Here is a 9578-nt window from a genome sequence, read left to right on the forward strand (position 1 = left end):
TACAAATTGAACATAATTAAAGCATAGTGATGAATCACAAAAACAATATGTAATTATATATGTGTTTTCCGATGGTCTTAGGCGACCCCTGTGAAAGGGTTGTTCGACTCCCAAAGGGGTCGCGTCCCACAGGTTGAGAACCACTGCCTTAAGGTAAGGGACCCAGTATGTTCTCTCTCTCTCTCTCTCTCTCTCTCTCTCTCTCTCTCTCTCTCTCTCTCTCCCTCTCCTTTCCTGAGCCCACACAGCCCAGTTGGCTCAATTCTTCTACCTCTGTGATTTTTTTCAATAAACTTCTTGCATTAGAGTTCTTGGCTCTGGATTCTTTTTTAGCAGAACTACGTAACCGAGGTCTAACACCACTGTCAACAAAAGGATTTAATAACTTTTTGAACAGAAATTTGGCAAAATTGGAAGTTGCAGATTTCAAGCCTAATGGGAATTTTTTAAAGCCTCTTCCCCTAAGTTAACATAAAACTATGTACCCAGAGGGAAAGAAGCAAATTAGGAACAGTGTAGTTAGACAGGTAGATCAACCTATGATGTCACTTAAGTCACAACCCAATTCTTTGGGGAATTGAGAATAACTGTTCTAATTTTACAGATCTTTGCAAAACCAGAACTGCAATTCTAGAGGCAGCTCAAAGCCCACCTCTCCTTACTATCCTCAATTCCTCAGACGGACAAAGAAAATAGAAAACAAGTGTCTTCTAAAAAAGCACAAATGGGCACTCTGGCTCCAATTCTCCTTGCCAAGGACAAATATAAATCTTAATTGTCTTCTCCACAAATATGAATTAAAAAACGGCCTTAGCCATCTGAACAAGTGAACTTCACTTATTCGAACTGCTCTAAATTAGTGTGTGTGGTGGGGATGCCTTATTGTCCCTGTTGTGGCTAAAATTTTCAAAAGAAAACTACCAGGTCTCTGATTGTGACTGTCTGTATATGTACATGTACATGTACATGTACATGTACATGTACATGTATATGTATATGTATATGTATATGTATGCCTACCTCCAGCGGATATTACCAGAATTAGTTTGTAAAGAGTTTTGTTTAATTGGCTTAAATAACTTAAGCACTTACATAAAAATTCTCAAAAACACAATAGAAACTAACCCCAATGCTTTTCAGGATCACATGATCGGGGGAAACACTTGATTGTAAAGCTATTTAAGTTTGGTTTGGTTAGTTAGGCATGCCTTTAGAGTTACCAGAAATAAGTACAATACTTTCATTCTACCTGGGTTTAATATCCAAATAAGTTCATGTTGTAAAATTTGTCTGCAAGAAAGATAATTATATGATAAAATTGTCAGGGTAACCTAAACATAATTATTGAGAACAAATAAAATAAATCGATGTCGATGGGATAAAAAGTGTTAGGTGAAGAATATGCATGTTTATGGAATGTCTATTTACACAGTTTTTCAAAATATTTTGGTAACTTGAAACCATAGAGTTTTGTCAAGTTAAGTTAAATGATGAGTCAAATTAAATTTATTGAATATATAGATCATTTCCAAATAAGATAAAACACTGAAACATTAATTGCTAAGTAAGTCTATCTATTTCTGACTTATTACAGAGAAACTAAAAAATAAGTTTGAATCTGTTAATGAATATGTTATGTACTTTGTTGAGGATTTATATGTTTCTAAAAATTATATAGTTTTCAGTGAAAAAGCCTAGATTCTAGAGGTTATAAAGTGTATTCGTGAGTTTGCCAATGTATAAATGTTGATATAATAACTCGTAATTGCTTACTTTTAGTTTTCACTAGAAATTAAGACTCCTAAGGATTAAGAATTCTAATTAATATGGAAGGAATTAATATATGTTTTGGTAAAAGAATGAATTTTAAAAAAGGATGCATTTTTGTTGAGGAAAAGGAAAATAGAGTGTGTTTTTGGATAAGAAAAGATATAAAAGGACATGGGGTTGTTTTTGTTGAAAGAAAAAAAGAAGTAATTCTGTCCTAAAGTAAAGATAGAACAAAAACTGAATGGTATGTGATTATTGTAGAAGGTTTATTAAAGTTGTAAAAGGTTTGTGGAAGCTGCAAAAAGTTCATGGAAAAGCAATCTTAAAAAAAATTTTTTTTTTTACATAGGGTCAAGTTAAGATTGGAATATATTTATTTAAGTTAGCTTTCTTTTAATAGCAAAAGTGCACTGCTATAAAACTATATTTGGTTTTCTCTCTGTTAAAAGGAGATTCTTATTGTACTATTAGTATGTTCTTAATAAAAAGTTATAAAGGGAAAGTAAAGATTTGTGTTTTATTAAGACCATTTTCTATGCACTGTATCCTCAGGTCTTTGATTGCTTAAGTAAACCAAGTCATCTTAATTTTTAAAGATCTAAATTTTGCTTACATCTATTTAACTTTCTGTATTGACTGTGAAGTCTGTACTGTCACAATAATTAAACAGGTAACTAAGTATTATGTCATGGTGACCTATGCTTCTATTTGACCAAGTGTTTTAAAACTCTTGATATACTTGACAAACTTTCCAAGATTCAAAAATTAGAGCCTTTCTCTTACCCTGAACATAATTTTAATATTTTTTCAAAAAGGATCCCTGAAACATCTTCAAAGAAATCTCTTTCTCTCTTTATATAAAAAATAGAGGGTATTACACTAATTAGGCCTATTTTATATGCTAAAATTATATGGGAAACATTGGCAAATAATTATTATGTTGTATTTGTATGCATGATAAATACTATTATTAAAATAAATGTTCTAGAAAGTATATAGAATTTCTAAGAATCTACAATGTCCTGATACGTTTTCATTTGCAATTCTAATTGTTATCTTAAAATGTTGAGTGTTTTAGAGAAAAGCAAATTTCTTTGTCAGCTGCACTGTCATCAGATCTTGAACCTTGTCATTCTAAGTCTTTGCATTTACAGAGATTCATTGTCTTACTCTGATACCTTTTGCAAATATGTTCCATCTTTTGAGAGATTCATGAACAAAAGAACTCTGACACTGACTCTAAAATACAGGTTTCTGATCTACTTTCAGATCATACCATTAAAATGGATGAAAATCTGCAGAACTGAAAAAAAATTGCATTTATGGAATGACATACAAAGGATCAAGATCAATAAAAATTAATAACATAGGACCAAATGAACTGATGGGGATAATTATAATTTTATGATTTTTATTTGAAATATTACTGGTTCTTTACTCTTTTATTTTTCTAGATATAAAGAAACCTTTTTTCTCTTAGATGATCTATGGCTTACAACAATTTGGTAAATTATACCTTTGTAAGCAGAATTAAAACATTTACCTTTTTCTTCCTACCTGTCCCAGAATTTTGAAACTCTCAATGAGTATTCTTCTTTTCATGGCAATATTGTTCTTTGCATAATTTCAATAAAAATCTGTTCTATTTGTAACAGGACACAATTGCAAACTGGTTATATTACCAAGGCTTTGACTGAAATGTCATATTGGGGAGAGCATAGACTCAGATATGACTAGACAGCTTTAAGGAATTAAGATTAATTTCTGAAACCAATAATACCCTTGGAAATATTGAACTGGTACCTTGCTTCCAGGGTTCCCAGCAGCCTTAGCAGGTGAGTGAGGAAGGTCACTTCCTTGCAGGTACAGGAACCAAGGATACTTGGGGGATCTTAAGAAAAAAAAAGGGACTCACCCAAATTCATAGGTATTGCAGGTAAAGACTTGATGGCAAGCTCTTTGAAAGTTCAATCTGGAGTTCTTTAAGAAAAATTTCATCAAAGCAGATTTAAAAGAGCCTATATGGTTAATTACTATACTTGCTACTCCCGTGTAAATATCATGCCAACTTTATTGAAAATAGTTATTTTGCAAACAAACTTCTCTTAATTTGGCTATCTTTGGCAAAATTGAGGGTGATTTTAGAGAGGAAAATTATGTTCCAGTACTATGTCTTCGTGGATATTAGATTCTAGTGCTGTTCGTTATCTTTTGAGATTTTGTTCCTACTTACCAACTGGACTGAATCCTGAAATCTTCTAGTTCCCTCCAAAGTAACACTTGCAATATTTCTCCCATCTTTGAACTTGGAATCATTGAGAACTAAAACTGAACTTTTCTCAAAATAGCTCATCTATGAACAATCTCTGTGCCTGTTGCAGAAATATTACCAGAGACATTCAAATTGCCACCAGGAAAATCTATTAGATCGTCACTGCCTGCCTTCACTCCAAATGCAGATGCTTCAGCCAGACATCTAGAAGTCTTCCTGCCTGACTGCCTTCAGAACTCAGAAACTGGGAGTACAGTCTGCTTCAATCCCTAGCAATTGTTTTTCTTTAGTTTCCATAGAGGTGCCTCTTACGAAATATCTTAGGGCTTGTACCACCACCTAACTTTGGGAGCTCCCTGCACCTTCACCTCCTGAAATGGGAGACAACTGCTTAACTGGACTACCTATTGACAAGACTGAGACTAGATTCTGAAACTGATGATAATGTCTTCATTTATCCTTCCCTAATGCTACAACCTAAAAATTGGCACAAATATTGACTTGACTGTAAACTCAGGTATGGCAAGAATGTCTCTAGCCCATGTCCCCTGTCCAAGGAAGGCATTGCCATTGTGGCCTGAGGGATTTTTAAGTGTTTCCTTTAATCTATAATGTTTTCTGATAGAAAAGTCTTGATCAAAGGGGGAAATGAGGATAGAGTAAAGAAACAAAATGGAGTCACTCTAGTCAAGCTGCTCAATGATTAAAATCAAGTAGGCTTGTTATATTATAAATCAGAAGACGCCTTAATCAATAAGCCAAATTAATTTGGAGTCTTTTATTATTACGCTAGTACTAGCGGTACCTTGGGGATGTCTTCATCTACTCAGAGTAGATAGAGTGTCTCTGTCAAATTCTGGGCCCCAAATAGAGGAAGTCTTTCCTATTTATACTTTTTTCAGTTCTTTGTCTTCCAAATTTGGAATGAGATTTCCAGACCTTCTGAGAAAGAGGTCCTGTGTGCTGGGAAGGGGCCGTGAGACCACATCTCAAGGCCTGGCCTGGCGCCAGCACTGACAACTCTGTCTGGGGCACAGTTGATGGCCTCTCTGGAATGGGAGCCGTCTTATTTTCCTTATTATTTAAGCAAGCAAACGTTTACAGAAGCCAGAATAGCAGGGTTAAAATTTTAAACAGCAGTTTTTACCCAAGATGGAGGTTACTATGCTTCAGGCTGAGGCAGGAGAAAATGATTTTATTATTGTTTTGACAACCGAGAAACTTAAACTTTTGAACTTTCCGGTCCAGCATCGATGCCTGGATCACCCTGTGGTTACCTCCTGAAGGACTCACATACCCAGACCACCTGGCATCCGTCATCCAGACCAACTGATGTGGCTGATAGCCGTCCTCGACCTGTCCTACTGCTAAGAATGCAGGACTGGCTATTCTCACGAATGCAATTTCTATTATAAAAACTCTTAATGTTTTCATCTTTTTTGGAACACTTCTGGATTTTTGCCTTCCTGTGTTCCCATTTGCAAATTCTAAGAGTCTTGAATAGATCTTTATTATTTATTTCTAACGAAGCCCCCAGACTATTTTTTATTTTGTTTGACAAGTTCTGCTAGCGCACACACACACACACACACACACACACACACACACCACTGGCCTGGCCTCTCAGGTGCTTTGCTGTCTCCTAGAATTTTTCCCCAGCCCAGCGGTATTTGCACAACTGAAAACACCCTTTTCCCTTAGTTTAGAGAAGAATGAGCTGGAATTTCTCAAAACAAACAATTATTAAGAAAACGGGGGCGGGGGAGAACCCCATAAAGAACAAAGGGAAAGTGGAGCTTTCAGAGAGACCCGTGGTCTTCAGCCCAGACGTCCTTAAAGCAGGGACCTGAGGACACTCATGGACAATGGGACTTTCCAAGTTCTCGAGGGACTGACCCTGCAGACACCGAGGAAGGGTGCCAGGACACCTGCCTGCCCCAGTGCCACTGTCACGGGACTGCCCACCGCAGCCTCCACAGTCTCAAGACTCTGAGCTATGAAACGTTATTTTTCTCTCCCAGTCAGTCAGCAGGGGTGACCTGGCTTTGCCTCCTCTAGGGACCTGGGCTCTATGGGGTCACCTCCCTACAGGCTAAGAAGAGAGGCAAGAAGTGCATAGCTGGGTTGAGGCTGGAGAGGCAGCCTGGAGCTGCCCCCTTAAGTAGGACAGAGGGTAGCTGAGAGCCTCATGGCTGCCCTCTGGTGGCCATCGTGGGCAGTCAAGAACCTACACACCAGCCTGCACTGTGGTCAGTTCCATTCATTGTAAGAGATCTTTCGCTATTCAGTCCTCGCCTGGTATGCAGCTCTACAGTTTAGATACAGACAATGAAAATAGAGCACAGCTCTTTCCCTGAACCGGGCAGATTTCACATGTTGGGACTTCTTTCCTTTGTAGATTTTTTAATTTAGATCCGGTTAGGAAATAGGGCCTTCTACATTTTTATTTCAATGAGCATCCGCTAAACAGCTCTGAGTCCTTCATCTTTGTATTGACTGTGATAACAGAAACTATAGCCAGGATTGACATGATGGGAAGAGCCAGGCTTTTTCTTCCAACACTGGGAAATGTTGTGCCCTGCACACCTTTCCTGTCTCCCTCCGCCCTGCTGGAAGAGGCTGCCCTTGGCAGGCCCGGAGTGGTCAGCTGTCCCCTGCTTCGGCACCCATTGCTCACTGTGACTCTGATCAGGGGGATCCCCTCTCAAGCTCTTTGAAAGAACAGCCTGTGTTGTACTTGTTTCCAGAATTCTTTCCCACGGGGGTTACAGATGCATAGTTACTTTTATTGTCAGTGTCATGACCGCTGTCATCACCGGTGTGAGCTCCTACCCTCCCAGGGATTACACATGCCAGATGCTCTATAAATGTTTAAAGCGTGCGTGTGCACAAGATGGGAAGCCAGCAACGTGTTTGGTGAATGAGTGAAGGGACAGATGAGTTTCCAGCTCTCCCCTCTCAATGAGGCACAATCCTGGCTTTGTTTCTGTCTTCTGCAGCCTCCCTTCAACTCTCTGGGAATGTGTGTCTTCGCCTGAAAAGCAGACCCGACCCAAGCCTCAGACCCCTCCCACCCCGGCTCCTCCAGGCCATTCCACTGAATTCTCTCTTCGCCCCTCAGTTTCTCCCCCTGCAGTTGTGTGCATCAGGTCACTGGCCCATCAAAGGTCCCACTCCCTCTACCTACACCCAACAGGGCCAGGGCGAGGAGGAGGCAGGAGAGGCACCTGGGGCACAGAATTTAAGGAGGCATCACCCTCAGGGCGGTGTATGTGTGAGAGTGCCATCTTCTTGCGGGGGGAGGTGGGTCCTTTCACGGGATCGCAGGGGCCCACCCACGGGAGATTGTGGTGTGGTGGGATTTATTTTGGGTGGAGATAGAAGGCTGCCCCCAAGTTTCCAGGGTCTCATCTCCATCCATCCCCCTGTGGAAGAAGGCCAGTGTTGTCTTCGTCAAGCCTGATACAAAGGCCAAGGTAAGAAAGTTCTGTGCTTGTCAAAGCATAGTTCGTATCTGTCCCCATCCCGCCAGCACAGTCCGGGCTCAGCTGGCCCTGTGGCCATGTTGGGTCTGCTCAGCTGCCGGCACAGGTGACTGCTAGACCTACATGATCACCACAAAATTCGTGAACAAACAGGACTAGTGAGAGAGAGAGAGAGAGAGAGAGAGAGAGAGCACCCTTTGTCAGGCTGAATATATTACCTCAAGTTTGGGAAAAACCAGGCACTTCTTCAAACTAACCATTCAACTTCCCAGGCTTTCCCAGGCTTCTGATGTGTCCACTCCCTAACCAATCTATTTCCTCGATCTTCCAGGATTTGGGTCCCTTATCCAATCCCATCTTTCCCCAGGCTAGATAGACCGGCCTCTACGGTTGCCATCTGAGCTTTTGCTGCACATGCGCCCAGCAGAGTAATTCTGTTGTTTTTATTCCTCTGGAGGGTGGAGGATGCCTGGGGGGAGGTGGGGGGAGCTGTAATTCTTAGTGAAGCACTCCAAATATTGGATTCTGCTTCCCAGTTTATTATGCTTAATAATGTCTGGTTCCCTTTGCTCTCTGCCTCTATTAATATCTAGTTACCTACACTGACAATCCCAGGGTATTTGAGGTGCATCCAATCCACACATCCAGGCCCTGCCTCAAACCCAGCCTTCCTGCCTCCTCCCAGCACGGCTGCCGGCACTGGCTGGCAGGGGGGTGGGAGGGCTTGGGCTCCCCGCCCCGGGCAGCAGCTTTGGGGCTGGCCAGGCCCTGGTGGCTTGCTGTCGGCCAGCAGCTCGTGCCAGCAGCTTCTCCATTCTATGGAAACGGGAAACCACACAGCTGAAGGCAGACAGGAAGACGGGGTGTAGGTGGGGTTCCTCCTGCGCTCTCAGCCCCCATCCTGAGCACAGCCTTGAAGTTCCGCCAGCGCTCCCCCACGCTGCCCTCCTCCTCACCCCTGCTCCTAAAAGCCTGCTGCGTGCTCCTCCCTTCTATCTGGGCTCTGCCTCTGCCTCCTTCCCTGCCCCACTCTCTCCTCTCCTCTAACAGCCCCCCCCCCTTTTGTCCCTTCCTCACCTCTCCCCCTGGGAGGAAACACAGCCATCAGGCCAGTCCAGGGAGCTAGACGGGGCATCCATGGGCATGGCGCACCTTGCACACCCACCCCAGTGCCCCGGCCCCGAGTCTCTGCCCCCAGCAGCTCTCCAGGTTCATGTGAGCTCAGGCAGCTGCTTGGCCATAGTCACCACCTGCTCCCCGCCCCCAGCCTCCGGCCCTCAGCAGAGATGGGCTGATGGCGCTACTGTGCCTGTCCCGGCTTCCAGAAGGGCCGAGAAGGCTGGGGGCAGCCCACTGGCAGCTGCTCTCTAAGGAATGCAGGAGGCCTTGAACTCACCAGCCAATCGACTCCAGTGCGCTCCCTGGAGCGGGGTAAATGCTGTGGTCTGACCAGTGAATGGCAGTGGGGGAACCTGCCACCGCAGGCTTAACCCTTCCTGCGCCTTCCTGGTCCATTTTCTCTGAAGGTGGGATGTTTTCCTGTTCCCCCCTCCCCCCTCCCTCCTCCCCGTCAGTTTCACCCTGAGGTTTTCCCCCGGGGGGGGGGGGGGGTATTTCCTAGTTCTCCCTGACCCCCTCCTGTGCTGGTGGTGATGACTGGGTTAGCCTGTCTTCTCATCACGACTGCAGACGCCTGGAGGGCAGGCACTGTGCCTTTCACCTGTGTATCTCTAGCCCCTGGCTCAGAGAAGATGCTCAGCCAATCCCTGCTGCGTGAGTGATGGACTTGGCAATGGCTCATCATGGCTGCCTTCCTTTGGCCTCTGCCCAGAGCCAGGCAGCTCTGTCAGGACCCCTGCTCTGCCCTCTCTCTGGAGAGCTCCTTCCTGCTTCGGTCAGCACCATCACAACCGCTGCCCCCAGGGTTTCCCTGCTGCCTCTCTCTCCCCAAGCAGCCCTGATGCCGGCCTCCCTCAGCCAGTTAACGCCCCCTGAGGGGCCCCAGCCCCTCCCTCCACGAGGAGCTGCTCAGAGCCTCCCCGTGGCCACCA

Source organism: Myotis myotis, unplaced genomic scaffold (genome assembly GCF_014108235.1).
Source record: "Myotis myotis isolate mMyoMyo1 unplaced genomic scaffold, mMyoMyo1.p scaffold_m19_p_18, whole genome shotgun sequence".
Classification (NCBI taxonomy): domain Eukaryota; kingdom Metazoa; phylum Chordata; class Mammalia; order Chiroptera; family Vespertilionidae; genus Myotis; species Myotis myotis.